The 19,559-nt window shown below is 50.1% G+C and overlaps 1 protein-coding gene across 9 annotated transcripts in view; it reads right to left on the bottom strand.

The window, feature by feature from the left end:
• Positions 1-13,951, bottom strand: part of SFMBT2 (Scm like with four mbt domains 2) — a 233,291-nt gene extending 219,340 nt beyond the window's left edge. For 2 of the 9 annotated variants that reach the window (XM_046012376.1, XM_046012384.1), the window contains exon 1: positions 11,568-11,884. The gene's annotated coding sequence lies outside the window, so the exon portion shown is untranslated. Of the gene's footprint in view, positions 1-1,622; positions 1,741-8,050; positions 8,240-8,760; positions 8,813-11,567; positions 11,885-12,072; positions 12,212-13,765 lie in introns of those variants that run through there. The other 7 variants (XM_046012380.1, XM_046012377.1, XM_046012379.1 and 4 more) reach the window with 7 other exon arrangements.
• Between the last annotated feature and the right edge of the window lie 5,608 nt (positions 13,952-19,559).

The raw sequence follows: 19,559 nt of genomic DNA, 5'->3' as shown, positions 1-19,559 counted from the left end.
CCCGCAAATGACGCCTGACTGCGTCCAGCCCCTCCTGACGCATAACAGCCAACACTCAGCCTTTCGAAAAAGAGACAGGTCCTGCCTCATTCCCTCATCAAGTGAGATGAGCTGATGCTGTGGGGCGGAAGGTTCGTGAAACCCTGCCACCCGCCATAGGCTCAGAGTCTGAGTCCCCTTGATTAGGACAGCAATTTACTGGCCATTTGTCAACGGGCTTCGTTGGTTTTCACTCTAAATAGACTGAAACCTGACACAATTGGCTGCCCCAGCATAAGAAATGCTAATTCTTTACAATCAGATTCGGACCCCAGTCCTGGGAAACAAGATATGTGGGGGATAATAGGTCCTCCAGGAGTCAACCCCGGGGCTGGCTGGCTGGCGGCAGCCTGCGGTTCCCACAGTAACATACCGTGACCTCTAATTCCTGGTTTTAACTGCCACCTCTTAGCCTCGCAGCCAAACGGCATGTGTTGCTCGAGCAGAAAGTGAACGAAATCAGTGCTTCCGACGGGGCACTGTGCAACAGGAGAAAACCCAGGCAAAGGGCAGACAAGCGGTGCACCGTGTCAGAAGCCCACTTACTGTCCACGGCCAAACCACCCTGAACGCGCCCGATCTCGTCTGATCTTGGAAGCTAAGCGGGGTCGGGCCTGGTTAGTACTTGGATGGGAGAAGCCCACTTACTTACTTACTCTTTACCTACGGATTATTTAGGGACTGGTAACTACTTATTTGCTCTAAACAAGGACGGCGCCTTGAGATCCCCAAAGGAATCTGGTAGGCGATAGGTCTTTGCATCGAGGTGGTGATACAGGGTTTCTTGCACCAGAAACCTGCCTCCAAGCCACCGAGGTTGAACACCATCCTTAGGTGGCCCTATGACTGACTTCACATACTTTACACCTAAGAGCCTCGAAGGGCCTTCCGATAAAAAAGCATGAGTTCTAGAATCCGCACAGACATCTTCCCACACGGTCCGGACATCCTGAACTAACCCTGGATTTCCCTGTCACCGACAAAGTCTGGAATGAACGAGAGCGTCCGTCCAAGCCTCGGACGAAAGAAAGGCATCCTTCGTCGCTGCAAGAGATGCGTATCCCACGTTACACACCCTTGAGTGGAGTCACGAGCCCGTGCGTCATACGCACGATCGTGAGAACGCAAAAGGCAGAGAATTCTGACAGGGATCCTTCTGCAAGCTAGACATGCGTAGACAATGTCTAATCATCAGCGCCTAATTTTCCGCGGGGATTTTACGCATCCGTTACTTCCGGCAGCCCAGATACACAGCAAGGACGCCTGAGAGATGACACACACTTCAAAACGTCTCATGGAAGCCAGCCTGGAGAGCCATGCAGTGTCCCCGGGGATTCATAAAACAACTGAAGAGCATTTCAGGTGTTTACTTGAACCCATACCTATAACCATAAAATTGGGCATAAATCAAATTTTATAAATCATATCATTTAAATGTATGAAGGAAGTTGGCTCCGGGGGCGTCCAAGTGCATATCGTTATGCAAAGTCAATAAAAACACCCTAATTTAGCTTGGTTACAGAACCTGGGGAATGTAATGAACGGAAATCTGGGCTTTGCACTGGAATGTAAGGATCACGAACCTGAAGGTACTCCGGCCTTCTCACTGCAGCAAGCAACGCTGTTTCATCTGCCAAACACAGGGCCTGTTCCGAAAGTCTTGCCTCCGAGGCACGCGGTTCAGGGAATCTGGGTTTTCACGGACCTCCCTCATTAAAACAAAGTGTAGGGGCACCTGGGTGGCTCGGTGGATTAAGCCGCTGCCTTCGGCTCAGGTCATGATCTCAGGGTCCTGGGATCGAGCCCCGCATCGGGCTCTCTGCTCCGCGGGGAGCCTGCTTCCTCCTCTCTACCTGCCTCTCTGCCTGCCTCTCTGCCTACTTGTGATCTCTCTCTCTGTCAAATAAATAAATAAAATCTTTTAAAAAAAAAAATAAAACAAAGTGTATATGGGAGAAAAGAGGACTAAAGCTTCCCTTGGAATGGAATAAAGACCCAAAAAACAAAACATTGCCCATGGTCTGAGCTGGATCCCGAAAGCTTGCGTAAAAAGAGGCAGGTGAGGACCTAAGGGCCCAGCTGGCTACTCCCAGACTTAATCTAATGAACTGTGTTAAGGCACTGAGGTTTGCAGCCATAGAGGGGCGGAAAGGGGAAAGGTGTCCTGCATTGTGCAGCTCGCGGGGAAGGATAAAGCATATTTAAGTTAAAGTTTTAAGGATAATGAAAGACAAGGGCCAAAATGAGGCTCCTTGTTCTCTGCTAATCCACTGGGAGCCATCCTACCTCCTTTAAGGGGAACGGAGAACCAGGACGGCTGGGTTTGATTCCAGAGTGGGCCGTGTTTCCAGACCAGGGGATGTCACCTATCAGGGACGCACACGTGGCAGGGGTTACAGACCCCAGGGCGTGAGGCCTTGGAGGATCTCAGAAACTTTCGGCTGCAATACAGAACACGACTGCGATCAAAGCAGATGAACTGTAACTTAGGGAGTTAACATCAACAAGGATATGAGTGCTAAGACAAGCAGGCTTCCCGCAAAAGTACACGTTTGCGGTCTGCACTTCCCACCATACCACTGACTTCTGTCCTCTTGTTCACACTGCACAGGCTAAGGACCACCAAGCCCTCCCCCTCCTCCCTCCCACTTCTCCACCCTTCAAAAGGCAAACCCGCTTCTTCCCTGCAGGAATGAATGCAAACACCGCAGTGATCCAAAGGAAATGTTGACCTTGACTTTTTCTGTCCCTTATCTCCACTCATTTGGGGGGACTTTTCTGCGAGCTCTCCACAGGGCTGGAGAAGCGATGCGTCTCTTGCAAGAGTACCAATGGAAGCCTGTCTAGAACAGTCTCAGGGAGCTTGGCTTTTTTGCACCAAATCCCTACAGCCTGGGGCGCCTGAGTGGCTGGTCTGGGTCTGCCTTCAGCTCAGGTCATGATCCCAGGGTCCTGGGATAGAGCCCCACATGGAGCCCCACATGGAGCCCCAGGTCTGGGCTCCTTGCTCAGCAAGAAGCCTGCTTTTCCCTCTGCCTGCCACTCCCCCTCCCTGTGCGCATGCTCCCGTGCTCGCGCGCGTGCTCTCTTTCTCTCTCTCAAATAAATAAAAGAAAGTCTTTTAAAGAAAAAAAGAAAAGAAAAACTACTTAGAAGGGAAAATTCTGCCTCTCTTCCCCAGCTGTCCCAAGGTCCTGTGGAGTTCGACTCTGCACTTGTCCACAACTTGAGAATTTGTCCATTTATCACCTATACACTAGTGTGGGAATGTCTTTCAGAGAGGAAAAAGGAAACTGATGTGTATGAAAATCAACTACCTTTTAATTAAGCTGAAATTTCAGAAACGCAACACTTTTCAAAACTGTAATGGTCAATTCACAGGACAGGGAGCAACATTCTACCCCAACCCAGAGCACTGAATGTTTTCACTTTCGCATTTAAATGCAGAGATTTAGCCTCATCTAAAGGCTCTGCTCCCCCATGACCATCCGAAATAAATGCAAATGAGAAAATGCTCCAGTCTTCCTGCACTGGAAATCAAGTTCAAAGTAAACAAATAAATAAATAACCAACCCTGTTTATAAGATGTCCTAGAACCGCTGTGAAAATTTGATCTCCTTATCAATAAAATCTAGATAACAGCACTCACCTGTAATGATTAAGCAAGCTAAGACAGTTTAAATGTTTGGCGCAGTGTCTCATGCAAAGTAAATAATCAATATACAATAATTACAGTTTCAAGACAAGGCAAGACTAGGATTCACATCCTCACTCTCTCTCTTGCCCTAACTTGCTGCCAAGTTACTGAGCCTCTCTAAGGCCTCAGTCTCTTCTGTAAAATGGGGTGATATTCCCATAAAATAGAGGATACATAAATACAAAGCAGTAAGTACAGGGGCTGGAGAACAGTTCATGTTCAAATAAGTATTTTTATCTTTAACACCAACTTCAGTAAACGATAGTTAATCATCTTATTAATTCTACAATCCTTTCATCATTAATCCCTGGACCTACAGGATCCAAACGTCCAGTTTTTTATATGAGCACTTATTTAAATTATGTTTTAAAAGAGACTCGGAGGAAACTTATACTTGGAATTACAGATTCTTGTAATATACCTTAAAGTGATGCGATTTATACCTCAGTTTGAACTGAAATGGAAAGACAAACTTGTTAAATTTAGGAGAAAGCAGACATGGTACACCTTACTAACTTTTTATAAGACTTTTGTTGGGGGTGCCTGGCTGACTCAGTCAGTAAAGCATGGGACCCTTGATCTCAGGGTTGTAAGTCTGAGCCCCAGGTTGGGCATAGAGATTACTTAAAAATATTAAAAAATAATAATAATAAAAGATTTTTTTTCCTCATCCAATAAAACTTTGGGGGGAAATCACAGGATAAAAACCTGCCACATCTTCTCCTGTCCCACCAGCACCAGAACAGTCTCCTTCATTAGCCCTATTCGACAGATATCACCCTACGCTCTCAGAAGCACTGTATCTACCCAATGTGTCATTTTCCTTAAAATCAAAAAGAATGAAACAGAAAAGCACAATGGATTCTTTGCTTAATCACTGTCAACGACATCTACTTCTCACAAGGATAGAAACCTTAGTAACAAAAGAAATAAAACTTTTTGATTAGCGAATGTCATCCTATCAAAACACAAGGGACCTAACAATCAGTATATGGTGAAACATAATCATTTATTATGTTATGTTAGTCATCATACAGTACATCGTTAGTTTTTGATGCAGTATTCCATGATTTTAAAATTCACTAGGGGCTAACCAGATGGGGGTGTGATCCTGGCATCCTTTCATCAGAGCAGTGCTGACAAGATTCTGCAAACGGATCCTTCAGAACCTTGTTCAGTGACTTTCTATGAATCCCGTAACATCCCCTGTTCTACTGCAAGCTCTAACCCAAATACCTTCCCTTATTTACAATATACAGTCCTGTCTCGTTTACGCTGACTTCAACACGGCCAAGTCCCGTTTTAGCCAACAAGACCACGTCTCTTTGGAGTTGTCCAGGACCTGTCTAGTCTCATAGGGAGAGGAAGTACCGCTGGCTTACACACAGGTTTGATCTCTAGGTCCACTGACACATGGATTTTTTTTTTTTAATAAACTACACTGCTGTAAATATATTTTCTCCTCCTAAGGATCTTCATAACTATTTTCTTTTCTCTAGCTTACTTTATTGTAAGGATACAGTGTATAATAGAAGCATAAAATATGTACGAATCAACGGTTCATAGTAGTGGTAAGTCGTCTGGTCAACGGCAGGCTATTAGTAGTTATGCTTTCAGAAGTCAAGTGACACGAGGATTTTCCACTGGGGGCTTGGGGAGAGCTGTTGCCGCTCACCCCTACATTGTTGAAGGGTCAACGGTACTGTCTAAGAGCCCAACTTAAAGAGCAGGAATGGGGATACCTGGGGGGCTCAGTTGGTTAAGCAAGCGTCTGCCTTCAGCTCAGGTCATGATCCCCAGGTCCTGGGATCCAGTCCCACACTGGGCCCCTTACTCAGTGGGAAACCTGTTTCTCCCTCTGCCTGCTGCTCCCCTGGTTGTGCTCGCTCACACTCTCTCCCTCACAAATAAATAAATAATTTTTTAAAAAATAAAATTAAATAAATAAATAAAGGGCAGGAATGGTCAATGCAACATCAGTCCTAGTTCTTTGACTCCCTCGACTACCAGGAGGCCGCAGTCGTCTGCCCACACTGTAAATACTAGTGGAATGAGGTCTCTGCACTCACCCTGTCTGCCATGGCGGGGTGCGGAGGGTTACGTGGAACAGTCCCTTTTAGTCTTAGAATTCCTAAAGCATCCTTGAATCAGATGCTTCATCATGACTTCTATTCAAAACCACAATGCCCTCGCCCAGCCCACGATACTGTCAAGATGATATATGAAGCCTGGGGCACCCAGGCGGCTCAGGTGCTTGAGCACCCAACTCTTGGCTTTTGGCTCAGGTCATGATGTCAGGGACCTGGGATCAAATCCCACTCAGCGAGGAGTCTGCTTGAAATTCACTCTCCCTCTGCCCCTCCTACTCATACTCTCTTTCTCTCTCTAAAATAAATAAATAAATCTTTAAAAAAAACAAGTTAGTGGATTATATATGAAGGTTACATTTGTGTGTATGTCCATCTCTACACCTCACCTTTTCCAGGGCATGAGTGAAGCCTGGCCCCACGTGCAGCCTCTTTCCCTCAACAATGTTAGCCCTTGGCCCCTGCAGAGGGAACTAGAACCCACCAAATGTCTTCTTGAGCCCCAGTCCCAAGGCCCGTCGTGCTTTCACTGTACTTGACAGGCAGGGGTCTGAAAGATGAATCGTTTGAGCACGCCTACCAAGATGTGTTGAATCACTGGTCTTTTCCCCCAGACAGAAGCATGGAGATCGGAGTGAGACTCCAGTCCGCTGCACGTAAAGGAGCTGAAGCTCAGAAAAATGCCCTAAGTGGTCCAAGGCCACACGGCTAGATGGAAATTATCTCCGAAAGAGAACCCAGACCTCCTGATTCTGTCCTCTCCTCTGCCACAAAATCCGGTGGTCAGATCCTGAATGCCCAGGTTGGTTTGTTATGACAAGCAAAATTTCCCTAATTTTTTCTCCATATTTGTAAACCAGGGACAAGACGTTTGTACTGCAGCAATGCAGATGTAAGAACAGTTAGAGGAAAAAACACATACACAAAATGTGCCTTGAACTACATATCCTGATTTCATTTTGGTACAAGAACCTTTTACAAGATCTTCTTTCTAACCACTCTACTGTTAGGTGAACTCCGAAAGTTCCACTAGTGAAATAACTATCACTAGGTCCAAACCTAGAACCCTAGAGCTGGAGGTCATCCAAATCCCCACAATACACCATTTTGTACAAATTATTAAGAATGAGGAGGACACCAAAGAAAAGCAAGAAGAGAAGAACTCTTTTACTCTGATTCCCTGACAAAACTTTTTCGCTCTCAGTGTAGGCCCTCCAGAGCGTGACTTCCATTTCAAGGATTCTGCCAACCCAAAAGCACCCTGTACCAAGGAAATGGAACCCTCATCCGCTTACTGCTCAGAGCAATGTTTCCAACACAGATGTGGCGAGTCCTTCCTGGGCACCAGTTCTTGGAGAAAAGTGAACAGTGTCATCTCGGCCAGAGCAGGCAGAAATGGGATTTGATAAACATCCCCTACTCCCAGGACAGCAAAGGGAGGGTCTTATGGCAAAAAGAGAATAGAGAGGCTAATTCTGAGATCACTCAGAATCTCCTCTTTCTTCCGGAAACTATGCTGCTTTATTTGTTTGTTTTAAAGCAAGAATCGTGTATTGATACCTAGCAAAGTTTAAAAAAAAAAAAACAGAAACAGAAAACAAAACACCTATCCATGGTTTCTACAAGAAAACACTAAGAGAAAAAGCTCTCTCAGATCAATGAATCCCATCTTTAGTGAAATTCAGGTCCCAGCAGGATGGCCTGTTGGAGGTTCAAGGTGCTGGAAGCCTGATGGGAAATACTCACTTATCGGCCTGGCAGCTCTCAGCCTGCACTTCTAGAAAAACACACATCAAAACAGGGTCGCTCCGCGCACGCTTCTCTAGACTGGGTTCTGCTGAATCCATCGCCCTGCCACCGGGCAGTGGTTTATACCGCCGGGAGAATGGGTCCTTCGCACAGTCAAAACTTTGGTGGGGGAGCGGAGGGTTTCTGGCTTGCGTGGGTGTGCCCCTCCCCTCTTTCAGGCAGGCGGCATGGCCCCAGCTCCCAGCTAAGGATCTGAGACAATTATTTATGGAAGGGAGGAAGCAGCGTATGTGCCAATTTAATGCTTACTAGGGGGAAAGTAGCAATCTCCTATCGCAAAGAAGCGCCTGGCCAATTCCTTCTGGCCACCAAGGCCTCTCCCCTCCCCCTTTGTACCCGCTCAACCTCTCTCCCCACCCCCAGCGGCCTCCCCAGAATGCGGTGCCCAATTTAAACCGGTTTTCGCGTTTTCTCCGACCTGGTGAAACCGGGATCCGCTGGCTTGGTGTAGACACGCGAATCGGTCTCCCAGGTCCCTTGGCGTCGGTGGGAGTGCGGAGGGGTGAAGGAAAGTGGAGGGCAGAGGCGATGGATGCGGATTCAGGCAGGGTCTGCCCTGGTCGAAAGCGGTTGCCCACCCGTGGGCTCGGATCCGCAGCGGCCGCGCCGCTGGAGCCGACAAAACGCGGTGCGGGGCGGGTGCTCTCCGGAGCCGGGGCTGCGCGCGGGGCTGGAAGCCCCAAACCCTCCAACGCGCCCGCGGGGCCGGGAACTCAGAGGAGGGGACGCTGGGGTGATGAGTGCTGACTACTGCACTGAAAGGGGAACGAGCATCCGTAGGACCAGCGCCTGGCGCCCTCTCTTCCCGGAATCCCACCCAACTCTAGAAACCCAAAGATCCCGAAAATTCCGAAAGCGAAACTGCAGGCGGATCTCCAGAAGTTTGGGGACGGTCTCCCAGGCTTCCCGGCGCCGGCTCTGCATTCCGGACACTACCGATGCCGTCAAGGCCGAGCGCCCCTGGCAGCGGCGATCGCTGCGCACCACCACCTTCCGCGTCCCCGGGGCACCTCCCTCGGCTTTTTACGCGGAAAGGGCCCCGGGCCCGAGCCGCAGCCCCGGTTCCGGGGCGGTGGTCGGCCGGGCTCCTGCCGCGTCTCGGTTCCGCCCCCGACCCCACACACACACCTCCCGTTCCTTCCTACAGGAAAGGGAAACTTGGACCCTGCGAGAATCCTGAGGAATGTTCTTTGTAATCGGTTGTATATTCGCTTCCACGGCACAGCTCGGTGCAAAATCGCGGGTTTCGGGGCGTTAGAGTGAATTGTGCGCTTGTCAGCGGCGACGTCAGGAGGACAAGGGGAGGGGTTCCCGGCTGAAACTGCAGTTTACTAGCACAGAGCCATTTTAGGCTGGTTTCCACTCCAGCGAAGCCCACGGGAGAGCTGTCCCTGGAGGACCCGCTGCCAGCGCACGCCGCCAGGGCCGGGGACGCACCGCGCGCTCCGCCCGGGGGGCCACGGCCGTGTCGGCCACAGTGTCGCGATCTCTCAGCCCCGCCGCCCAGGTGGGAAGGAAAATGTGACGCGAGGTCTCCAATCCTAGGGTCGCTTCCCCTGCGCCCCCACCCGCGGGACACTGCGAGAGACAGGCCTCTCCGGCAGGGCGGCGTCCCCTTAAGGGGGGAGGACAAGCTGACCCCAGGGATCTCCCCTCTAAGCCCCTGCAAATGCCTGGAGACCCCGTTACTGCGCTAACTACAGACCTAGCCAACACACTATCTGTTTAACCCTGAGATTTAAACACCTCTCCCGCACTGGGACGAGGCGCCATCAGGTTCGCCGGCCCCTATAAGGTCCCCAGGACTTGCCCTCGCCAGGGCCGAGGGCGGGGGCGCACAGCCGCCGCACTGCCCCCTGTCCCCTGGGTCCCTCCCGCGCGACCTCCGCTCGGCAGCTGCGTCCTGGCCACTGGCGACCCCTGTTGGAGATCCCCTTTCCTAGCTTAGGAAGCTCGGGCTTGCTTGCTTCCCCTCCGACCTCCCCCTCCAGGTTCCGACTTTGCCCCCAAACTCCAGTCGCAGACCCTCCGGGCCCCAGAAGCCGGCCTTTCTCGAACACCACTGAAACCCCCACGCCACGGCGCCGCCCCTCGCCTGCCACGGCCGGAGGACGCCGCACTCAGATCCAGCCTTCTCGAGCTGGACCTAAGCAAGGGCCACTTTCTTCCGAGAACACTTCTCCCATCCCCCACCCTCCCTAGAGCTCAACTCCAAAAAGCAACTCCTCGCTTCCACCCTACCACCCACTTTGCCGCCGAGGCCCGCGCGCCCACACCTCTCGGCCGCGCTGCTCTCATGGTCCCCACGCCCCGGCCGCGAGGCCCCCACCGCCAAGCGCGGCATGCCCCTAGCACACCCAAACCCCACGGGCGCCTGCAGCCCGACCGCACCCAACACCCCGACACTTGGTCCTTCACTCAGGGCTTCCCCCGCACAGAACCCAGCATACAGGGAGGGCTCCTCTCGAGAACGCCGAAATAAATCATTGCCTCTGCCCTCCTGTATTCTGCACCACGTGTCAGCAGTTTGTCACGTCAAATCGGGTTAGTCTGGCTCCAAGACGCACACACACATTCGCGGCGTATGTCTTTGACACCCCCCAACTGCACACGCCGGAATGCACACCGACCCAAAAGCACACGCAGCAGTTGTGTTCGGCTGCCCCAGTCTGGGCCAGCGGCACCCCTTTCCCCCTAGCAATGGACTGGACACGCAGACTCCAAACACGGAAAAAACTAGGGCAGCTCATTCTGTCTCCTTTTTCCCACTTAATTCGCTAAAACAGCTCCCGGAGTAACCAAAGAGAGTTGAAACTCAGGCACCGCAACGCCGGTTGGGTTTTTTCCCACCTCAAAACCTTTCTTTTCAGTTTTTAAAAGCCACCTTAGCCCGCCATATTGAAACGGACACGGTTTCCAAACGCTCCTTCCCCGCAGTTGCGGCGCTTCCAAGAAAACGCAAGTCGGGCTCGGGCTCTGGACGTGCGTCCGGCCCCCGCGAACCCTCCGCTTCGCACCCCCCGGGCTCCCCCGGCCCCGCTTCTGCTCCTCCCGCCGCCCCGGGCCAAAATCAATAAATATATCTAAGCGGTTCCTACAGTTTTCTTTCTTTCTTTTTTTTTTTTTTTTTGGCGGATTTTTACCAACACACACACACGTTTAAAAATAACACTCTAAAGCTAGATCGGATGAGCAATTTTGAAAAGAGGTCACATGAGAGTAGACAACAGGAAAGCCCCAAGTGACAGGATATTACTTTAAAGAGAAAAAAAAAAGAAGAACAAAAAGACTCATCCCTGCCGGAGCACGCTCCGAAAACTCCTCCTGACAATTTCATCTCGGCTGCACAGGCACATATTTCCAAGGAGGCGACTCCGAATGTGTAAACGGTTTTCAACACGCTTGATGGCCGGTCTCCAGTCCTCACCCTACCGTTTTCCCCCTCCCCGCCCCCAACACACACACCAAAAAAAAAAAAAAGAAGAAGAAGAAGAAGAAAGAGACCCCGACGAGGGAAGAGACCGCGGAGCGCGGGGTGGCCAAGGCGGCGGCGTCGCCGAAAAGAGGAAGGTGGGCGGCGGGAGGGGACAGCCCGCACCGGGGGAGGAGGACACTTGGCAACTACGCACGGCCTCCCGCGAGGCCAGGCTCTTCAAAGCCGAGGGGCGAAGCGGCTGGAAGGGGACTGGGGCAGCAAGAATGACAACCCCGGAGCGGAGTTTGGGGCTGTGCTCCGGAGCTGCCGCTCTGCCCTCCCGCCGAGCTCTCCCGCCGCACCCCCTCCTCCAGCCTCCCGCGCCGGGGCGGCCCGAGCTTCCCCCTTCCCCGAAGCTGGGGGGAAAGCAGCCGCCCGGCGGGGGCACGCAACCTGCGGGCCGGAGGTCTGCTCGCCCGGCGGGCTGCGCGCGGGGACAGCGGCCGGCGCGGCGTCCTACCTGGTGAACTTCGTGCTCCCCTCGGAGGGGACCCGGGCCCCGGGCGCCTGGGGGGTGGGGGGTGGGGGGCGCCGGCCTCGCTCGCCCGCTCGCGCTGCCTCGCCCCGGCTCGCGCTGCCTCGCTCGCTCCCCGCCCGCCGCCTCCCTCGCGCGCCCGCTCGGGTCCTCCGACTCCCACTACAGCCTCATTCCAATATGGCATCCTCGCTGTGCGCATGCCCGGCACTCTTTTTTAAGATTATTATTTCGTGTGTGCAGCGAACTCCGGCTACGACCTTCTCCAGCGCTCGCGGAACGGCTCCAGCCCATTAGCCTGCGGGACGCTCGCAACTCCCTCCTCTGCCCCGCCGCGACTCCCCGGCGCCCGGGCACACCCCCACTCCCCAAACACACACACACGGGCACACTCACTCGGGCACACGCACACACACAGGGGCTCATCTCGCGCTCACACGGCCCCCTCCCGCCCCGCTCCCCGCCCTCCTCCCCTCCGCTCCCTCCGTACACAATCCGCAGAAAGTTCACGGCACCGGCGTCTCCGCACACCCATCCGCAGGGAAATCTGGGCAAACTCCGCATCTCCCCCGACACTGTGTGTTCTGGGTCTGCAGTCCCCGGTGGACGAAGTGCCCGAACTTGCGCTTTATCCGCCCCAGGCTGGTTTGCAGCGGAGAGAAATTCAATCCTCGCCGCCGCCTCGGCCCCGCCCACTGCCCCCCCTGCCCCCCCCGCAATTAAATGGAAGCTTTTCTATGGAGATTCAGACTTTTCCTGGTGCCCTAGGGAAGGCGGGAGAGGGCCGAGGGGAGAGGTTTTTCTGGGAAAGGTGCCTCCAGAGGGAGGAAATTAAGTTGGGGCTGCTCGGGCGAGCTTGCAGCTGCGATCTGCCTGGCCCTGGCAGGACGCAGGTAGCGAGGGTCGCCACGGCGTCTCCTGGGGCGGTGTCCGTGCCTGGGCGCCCGAAAAGGGCTATAGTAGGACGGGAAAAAAATCCCTCCCGGGGTGGGGGGTAACGTGGCCCTCAGCGACTGTTGGAGCGAAAAGGAGGCCGCGCAGCCGGGTGCAGGGCAGGGTTACCCGCCGGCGAGTGTGGGCACGCTGGCACCTTGCCCGGGGAGTGCGGGGGAGGGGAGGCCGAGAGGACCTTCCGGGGCCTAAGGCGCAATGGCTAGGCAGAGAATGCACGAAACGTCCCCAGGTCGGAAAAGCTGGCGACGCCCTAGTGAGAAAGACCGAGAACTTAGGAAGGTGGGCCTCTCTGTACGGAGGAGCGAGGAGATGCTGGTCGGGGGCAGCAATTCATTTCCCAGGAAACTAGGGATGCGGACACGTTTGGGGGGGGGGGGGTTACTATAGCCACAGGGTGTAAAATTCCCCCCGAGTCTCTCAATTTTGTGTCCATTTCTTTCCTACGAACCCCTCTTGCCGTCCCCCTACTCTGGTTCAGGGGGTCGGGAGGATAGCCCGGTCCCCAGCCTCCTGAGCTCTCGCAATTGCACCCACCTTGCCCGCGGCCGGCCACCCTAAGTGCATCCTCCAAGGCCCTGGGGAGCTCCGGCAAGGGAGGTCCCCAAGGAGAGGTGGGCGCTCCGAAGGGCCAGGGACAGTGCGGGGACCTGGGATAGAGTCCAGGGATCAGAGTCCGACCGCGCGCGAGATCCCCGGGGTCCTGACCTGACTGATGGGTCCTCTCCCCGACAGCGGGGACCGAGCTTGTCTAGAAGATCCGCAGGAGGGGCATGCCAGAGAAATGGCTCTCGCCAAGCCACGAGGTAGGGGGTGTCCCTCCACTGAAGAGGTCCCTGGAGTTCGGAGATGCCCGGCGGGCGTTGGCCCCAGTGAGGCCCCGCGCACGTCCAGTATGGGGAAATGGGATTTCCTTACACCTCGGAGAGCGCTCTCAGAGGTGACTTCTTCCCTCCTGTCACACCTCTTTGAGGTGCCACCTGAGACCCAGGAAGGTTAGAGGACTCACACAGTTCAAACTGCATCCCGAGTTTGCATCCCCTCCAGCTTTCCTGTCCCCTCCTCTTGGGAACACCAAGCTGGAACCCCAAGCTCCTTCAGGGCAGGCCACTGAAGGCAGAGTCCTCCAACCAACCGCACCCGGTCCCTGCACATTAACCCTTTCACCCGCATCCCCGACCTGCCTCCCTCTGTGCGGTAAAACAGCTCCACATTGAATCACATGGACGCACCTCGGCTCGGAGGAATCCAGAATGTGGAATCCGGACAATCTCCCGGGCTCTACTAGCAGGTGTCCTTCACCCAGGTCACCTCGCTCCTTCAACACAGTCTGGACGGAAGGGAAGGAGCGAAGGAAACCGAGGACCATCCCATTCCAAGAGGATTTGCACCGCTGGAAACGCAACCCTTGCGCCTTTCTCCTGGACGGGGTCACCAGGCACTGCCCCAACGCCGAGCGCCGCAGAAGTAAGGCCCTGAATGCCGATCCCCTCCTTCAACCAACCTGGTTCCTACCCCCAGCGCTGCGTGCGGTACCTCCGCTGCTGGGGCCCCGCGGGGGGCGGGCGGCTACGCCCCTCGCATGAGCCGGGGACCTGCGGCCTCGCCAAATCCGGGGGAGGCCACAGAGGACCGCTCCCTACGCAGGACTTCCGGACCGCCCCTGTGTACAGAGAGAAGCTTGTTCCCTCTCTACTACGTGAGCTGCCGCCAGACCACTGAGACGTCAGGCTTGTTTACCAGGTTGAAGTCATTATCATGCTCAGAACGTTATTTCATCTAAAAACAAAACAAAACAAAACAAAAAAGCAAATGCAAAAGAACATCTAATCCCTAACTCGATGACCTTACCTTACAGTTCTTCTAGAGTACTGGACTCTATGTTTTGGATACTTAGACCCCTTTGTAACTTTGCCCTTGTGATTACAAACAGAGTGCAGGAGGTCCATTAGGGGTACCTATCCTGATAAAAGAAATAGTCATGAAAGTCACAATGCACAGCTACCACATTGTTAACTAAGACTCAGCGCGGTCTACGTGGAATTTCTCTAAGTCCTACTTTCGCATTGCTTTTTCCACGTGACTTCTGGAAAGGGCCATGGCTTTCCATTTTGCTTCCTGCCTCCATTCTCCTGTATCCAAGGACACCAATGAGGCCAATGAAAATTGGCTGGAAGACCCCGTGAGGCAATTAAAGTGGCCCCTTCGTCCCCCTCCAAAACCTTCCAACTTGCATTTTTATTTCAAAGCCAGACACTTTGGGGGTATGGGTATCCAGATGGAGAACCCACCCTAAATCAGTTAAAGATGAAGGGGTGAAAAAATCCAGCAGAGTTAACCAAGGATAAAACCTGGTAAAAATCATGAATGTTTCCAAGTCATGACACTCTCCAACTCAGAGAAATTTAACCATGTAAATCTCATGACTAACCACACAAGATTTCTCTATATATTATCAACATTTTCTGAAAATCTTGGCAAAAAGAAACTTCTGATCATATGGATTGGCCATCACTGTTATTTCATTCCTAAGCAATGGCTAAACCATGAATTACATGACTTCTAAAATCCGCACACATCCCAGTTATGTTTCCTAAGGACTTCGGAATTCTTTCATATGGATGAAGCTTAAATTATACAAAATATTAAAATTATATTTGTTGGGGTGCCTGGGTTGCTCAGTGGGTTAAAGCCTCTGCCTTCGGCTCAAGTCATGATTCCAGGGTCCTAGGATCCAGCCCCACATCGGGTTCTCTGCTCAGCAGGGAGTCTGCTTCCCTTCCTCTCTCTCTGCCTGCATCTCTGCCAAATTGTGATCTCTGTCAAATAAATAAATACAATCTTTTAAAAACTGATTTAAAAAACTGATTTAAAAAAATAATAAAAAATTATATGTGTTAATTGGAAAATATATAGATGTTATTTCCATTTGCGTGATGATACAGCACAAATTAGGAATAAAAAATAACAGTTGAGGAGTTTCTCTCTCATATACTGTGGGTTCCTGAAGTATTACTCCACAAAAATTATTGCTGAAGAGCTAAAAATTATATGCATATTTTTAAACTTTATCTATGTACGCTATCTGTGATTCCTTAAATCTTGCTTCAGTCTTCGCACCAAGAAAAATACTGGTCTGTTTGCTCATAATTATTTCGTGATTAAGTTATCATTTCCCACTGAGAAAAGGAAATGCCCTAGGAGCATCTGGATAGCTCAGCTGGTTAAATGATTGGCTTGGATTCCACTCAGGTTGGGATCTCAAGGTCATGGGATCGAGCCCTGCTTTGGGGTCATCATGGAGTCTGCTTTGGATTCTCTCTCTCCCTCTCTCTTTCAAATAAGTGGATAAATCTTCTAAAAAATAATAAAGAAAAGCAAAAGCCCCAAAGAAGCCGACCACTATGCTCTCTTAATATAGCAAATCTCTAAAGAAATAATAAACATACGATCTTAACACAAAAACAGGAGAAGGGAAAAATCTCTCAAATAACCCCCCCCCAAATAACCAAATATTTGAAGAATTTGTACAATTTTCCCCTTACTGGAGGCTTAAAAGCCAAACATGTCCTGTCCTAGGCTAGTAAGATGGTATTTTTTCATCACCTTTCTACAGTCACTGTGACTAAAGACACTCCCTCCCTTTGTTTTCTCTCTTTTCCCTGATCTCCAGTTGAAGCACTGATTTCCAGTATCAGGACTCGGATGACCACATCACTGCTCCATCACTGGTTTCCTGTGTGACCTGTCTCAGTCAGTGACCTCTCTGAGCCATTCTTTTCTCCTGTATACAATACGGGATTGGATTAGATGTTCTGCAAGGTCCTTTAACTCTCAAGAGTGCTTGTCAATCGACCCCAGGCCAAAGCCACAAATTACGTTCCATAATATTCAAACACCATCTGATAATATTCAAACACCGTCCATTTGAAGTGGCCAACGTGTAAATTCTGGGGTCACAAAGAGGAAAACAAAAGGAAGAAAACACATGGAGAAAGGGAGAAAGGGCCTTCTCTGCCTGACGACCCTGAAGTAAAAGTATCGTTGGGTCGTCTTTCTGCCTCATTGAGATGACTGTTGTGTTTTCTCTTTGCTCCGTGGGTTTTTGGGGTTTTGTTTTTTTTTGGGTTTTTTTTGGTTTTTGGTTTTTGTTTTGGTTTGGTTTGTTTTGGTTTTGGCTGCCCATGGTAGTGTCAGGGCTAAGGTCAGCGTAGCCATGAGAATCCTTCTGGAAAACGCTGGGTGATGGAGATCACTATTTAAATGGATGAAGCTCACTAAATGCTCACAGTGATGGACAGGGGCCCACAAACCTATCACCTATCAGAGCACTTTCTAGAAACTTCAGAAACCCACTATTGCTTCTTATATGATTTGAAGGAGTTTCAGGCTTCCCTGGCAAAAGATGGAAAAAGCAAAATACAATATACAGGGGGTATTAAAAATTGCATGATATCTGAACTCCCCTGTGACATTTATTTAAAGAGCAGAGACGGTTTCCTTGTGAATGACCCCATTCTGACTGATGGCTTCTTTCTCCGCAGAGTACAATGAACCCCCAGACAAAAGTCAAGCCCAACCTCTGAGGCTCCTTGTAAAGGTGGGGCCCCGGTATCATATGCTTTCCTCGGGAATCTGATTTTTTTTATTAGGTAGAAGGTTCTCCATCCTTCAGGCTTGTTTCCAGCCATTTCCAGGAGCGAGGAAGGAGAGGTAAGGAGAGGGCTGCGGAACAGGGCTGACTCAACTACTGGTCTTTTACTCCTCTACCGCAGAAGAAATGGAAGAAGGAATTTATTTAGTACCTACTTTGTGCTACTGTTCTTGATGTTTTTACATACCTGATAGCATATAATGTGTTCTAGCCTTGAAATGGTTTTCAAGTATGTTTTAAACATATATTCCTTCACATCCAAAGCTAGATTGTGGTCCACTGTCTCTAGAACACATCTGAACATCACTTTTTCGTGGTGCTGGAGTTGCCTGGAATCATTTACATTCTCTCGGAGCAGGGATATTTATTGACCAAAACACACATACACGCACACAGGCACACACACACACACACACACACACACACACACATACATATACACACCCAAAAAACAGCCCAGGTGAGGGATGTGGTTTATGACCCTGGAACAGTTTTGCTTCTGACTTGATATTAACTGACTTGAATGAGACTGAATTCAACACTGTGTAAAAGTATAAAGAGTCCCACTGGACTTACCACATGGTATAGACTAAACAAATTAAAATAGGCAGCCGAAATCCCACATCAAACTGTGGGTTCATGTATAAGCAAGCAGACGGTTTTTCTATGCACTGCCCTAATCAATAAATATCCCATTGTCATATACGGAGAAGACGTGCCAGTGTTCAGACGCTGTCAATCCAACGTTACCGTAGCTTCAAAATCCCCGACCTATTTGTTTTCACTGTATAAGTCACTTCAGATCATCTCACTACAGAAAAAATAATTATGATCATGATCAAAGAATTAAGTGAGTAGACCTATAAAGACTTGATTTGCAGTGCCATCTACTGGAAGCAAATAATGGCTTGCTTTCAGATTTTATACATGTATGTACATATTTATTTATTTATTTATTTTATATTTCTTATATATAATATATGTATTTATATTTATTTATTTTGTATTTATTATATGTATATATATTTATTTATTTATTTTTAATTTATTTGACAGAGAGAAATCACAACTAGGCAGAGAGGCAGGCAGAGAGAGAGGAGGAAGCAGGCTCCCCGCGGAGCAGAGAGCCCGATGTGGGGCTCGATCCCAGGACCCTGGGATCATGACCTGAGCTGAAGGCAAAGGCTTTAACCCACTGAGCCACCCAGGCGCCCCTTTATTGTTGTTTTTTAAGGGAAAGAGTGTTAGGAATAACAGACATGGGTAAGAGAAGAATTGGGTTCTTACTATGTTTGATTACATATAATGATCCGGAAGCTCTAGTTTTAAATAAACAGAAATATATTCACCTCAAATCATGTATTCTTTGAAAAGCATACAAAGTACTTAGGTGTGTCTTTGAAAAACAAAAATCTTTTCCATTTTTTAAAATGAGTCCTTATAACTAGATTTTTTAATAGAGCACTATACTTTTTTTCTTCTCGAATCAGTTGATGGATTCTTGGAGGTTTTCACTTTAATTTCATATTTTATGGGACAGGGATGCAAAGATTTCTCAAGGTGTCCCAAATCAATTCCTTGAAGAGGTAAATATTTAAAATTAGATATAGAAGAAAAAGGACTAATGATAAATAAAAACAAGTCACTGCTCAAATGTATTTATTCAACACATATTTACTGAGTACTTGCTGCATTCCAGCCTCTGAAATACAGCGAGCTGAACAGACACTTCTTGCTGCACGATACTTCATTTTCATCGCAGAGAGCTCTGTAATAAATAAATATGGAACACATCTCGTAGAGGATAATACAATGGAAAAGAAAAAAGCAGGGAAAGCTATAAAAAGTGGCAACAAGGTCAAGTAGGGAAGACATTTGCACGGGGGGGTGGTCAGGAAGCCCTCTCCAATACTAGTAATTTGAGCATGGCTTGCTTGAGGCGAGTGTAGCATGTCTGGGAAGAGGGAACAGTAAGTACAAAGGCCCTGAGACTGTCTTGGCCCCATTTCAAAGAAAGAATAAAGTTTCCTTCTGTAACAGTTATTGGGAGTTTTTTTGGTTGGTTGGGGTTTTTTTTTAAGAGAGGGAGGTGCAGAGGGAGAAAGAATTTCAAAAAGTTTCCACACACAGCAGTGAGCTGGGCTGGGGTCAGTCTCATGACCCTGAGATCGTGACCTGAGCCGAAATCAAGAGTCTGGCACTGAACCACCTGAGCCCCCCAGGCACTGTCGCAGTTCAATAATATTCCAACAACAGAAGCATAAACTGTCAGTTAACCTGTAGCATCTAAGTGAAGCCAAGAGTGCTCGTTCTTCCGGATGACAACCCACAACAAAATGAGCAGTTCCAACGCTCCCGAGTCCATGCGTTGC

The sequence above is a fragment of the Meles meles genome, chromosome 7 (genome assembly GCF_922984935.1).
Source record: "Meles meles chromosome 7, mMelMel3.1 paternal haplotype, whole genome shotgun sequence".
Classification (NCBI taxonomy): domain Eukaryota; kingdom Metazoa; phylum Chordata; class Mammalia; order Carnivora; family Mustelidae; genus Meles; species Meles meles.
This window is presented reverse-complemented; position numbering and strand designations above follow the sequence as displayed.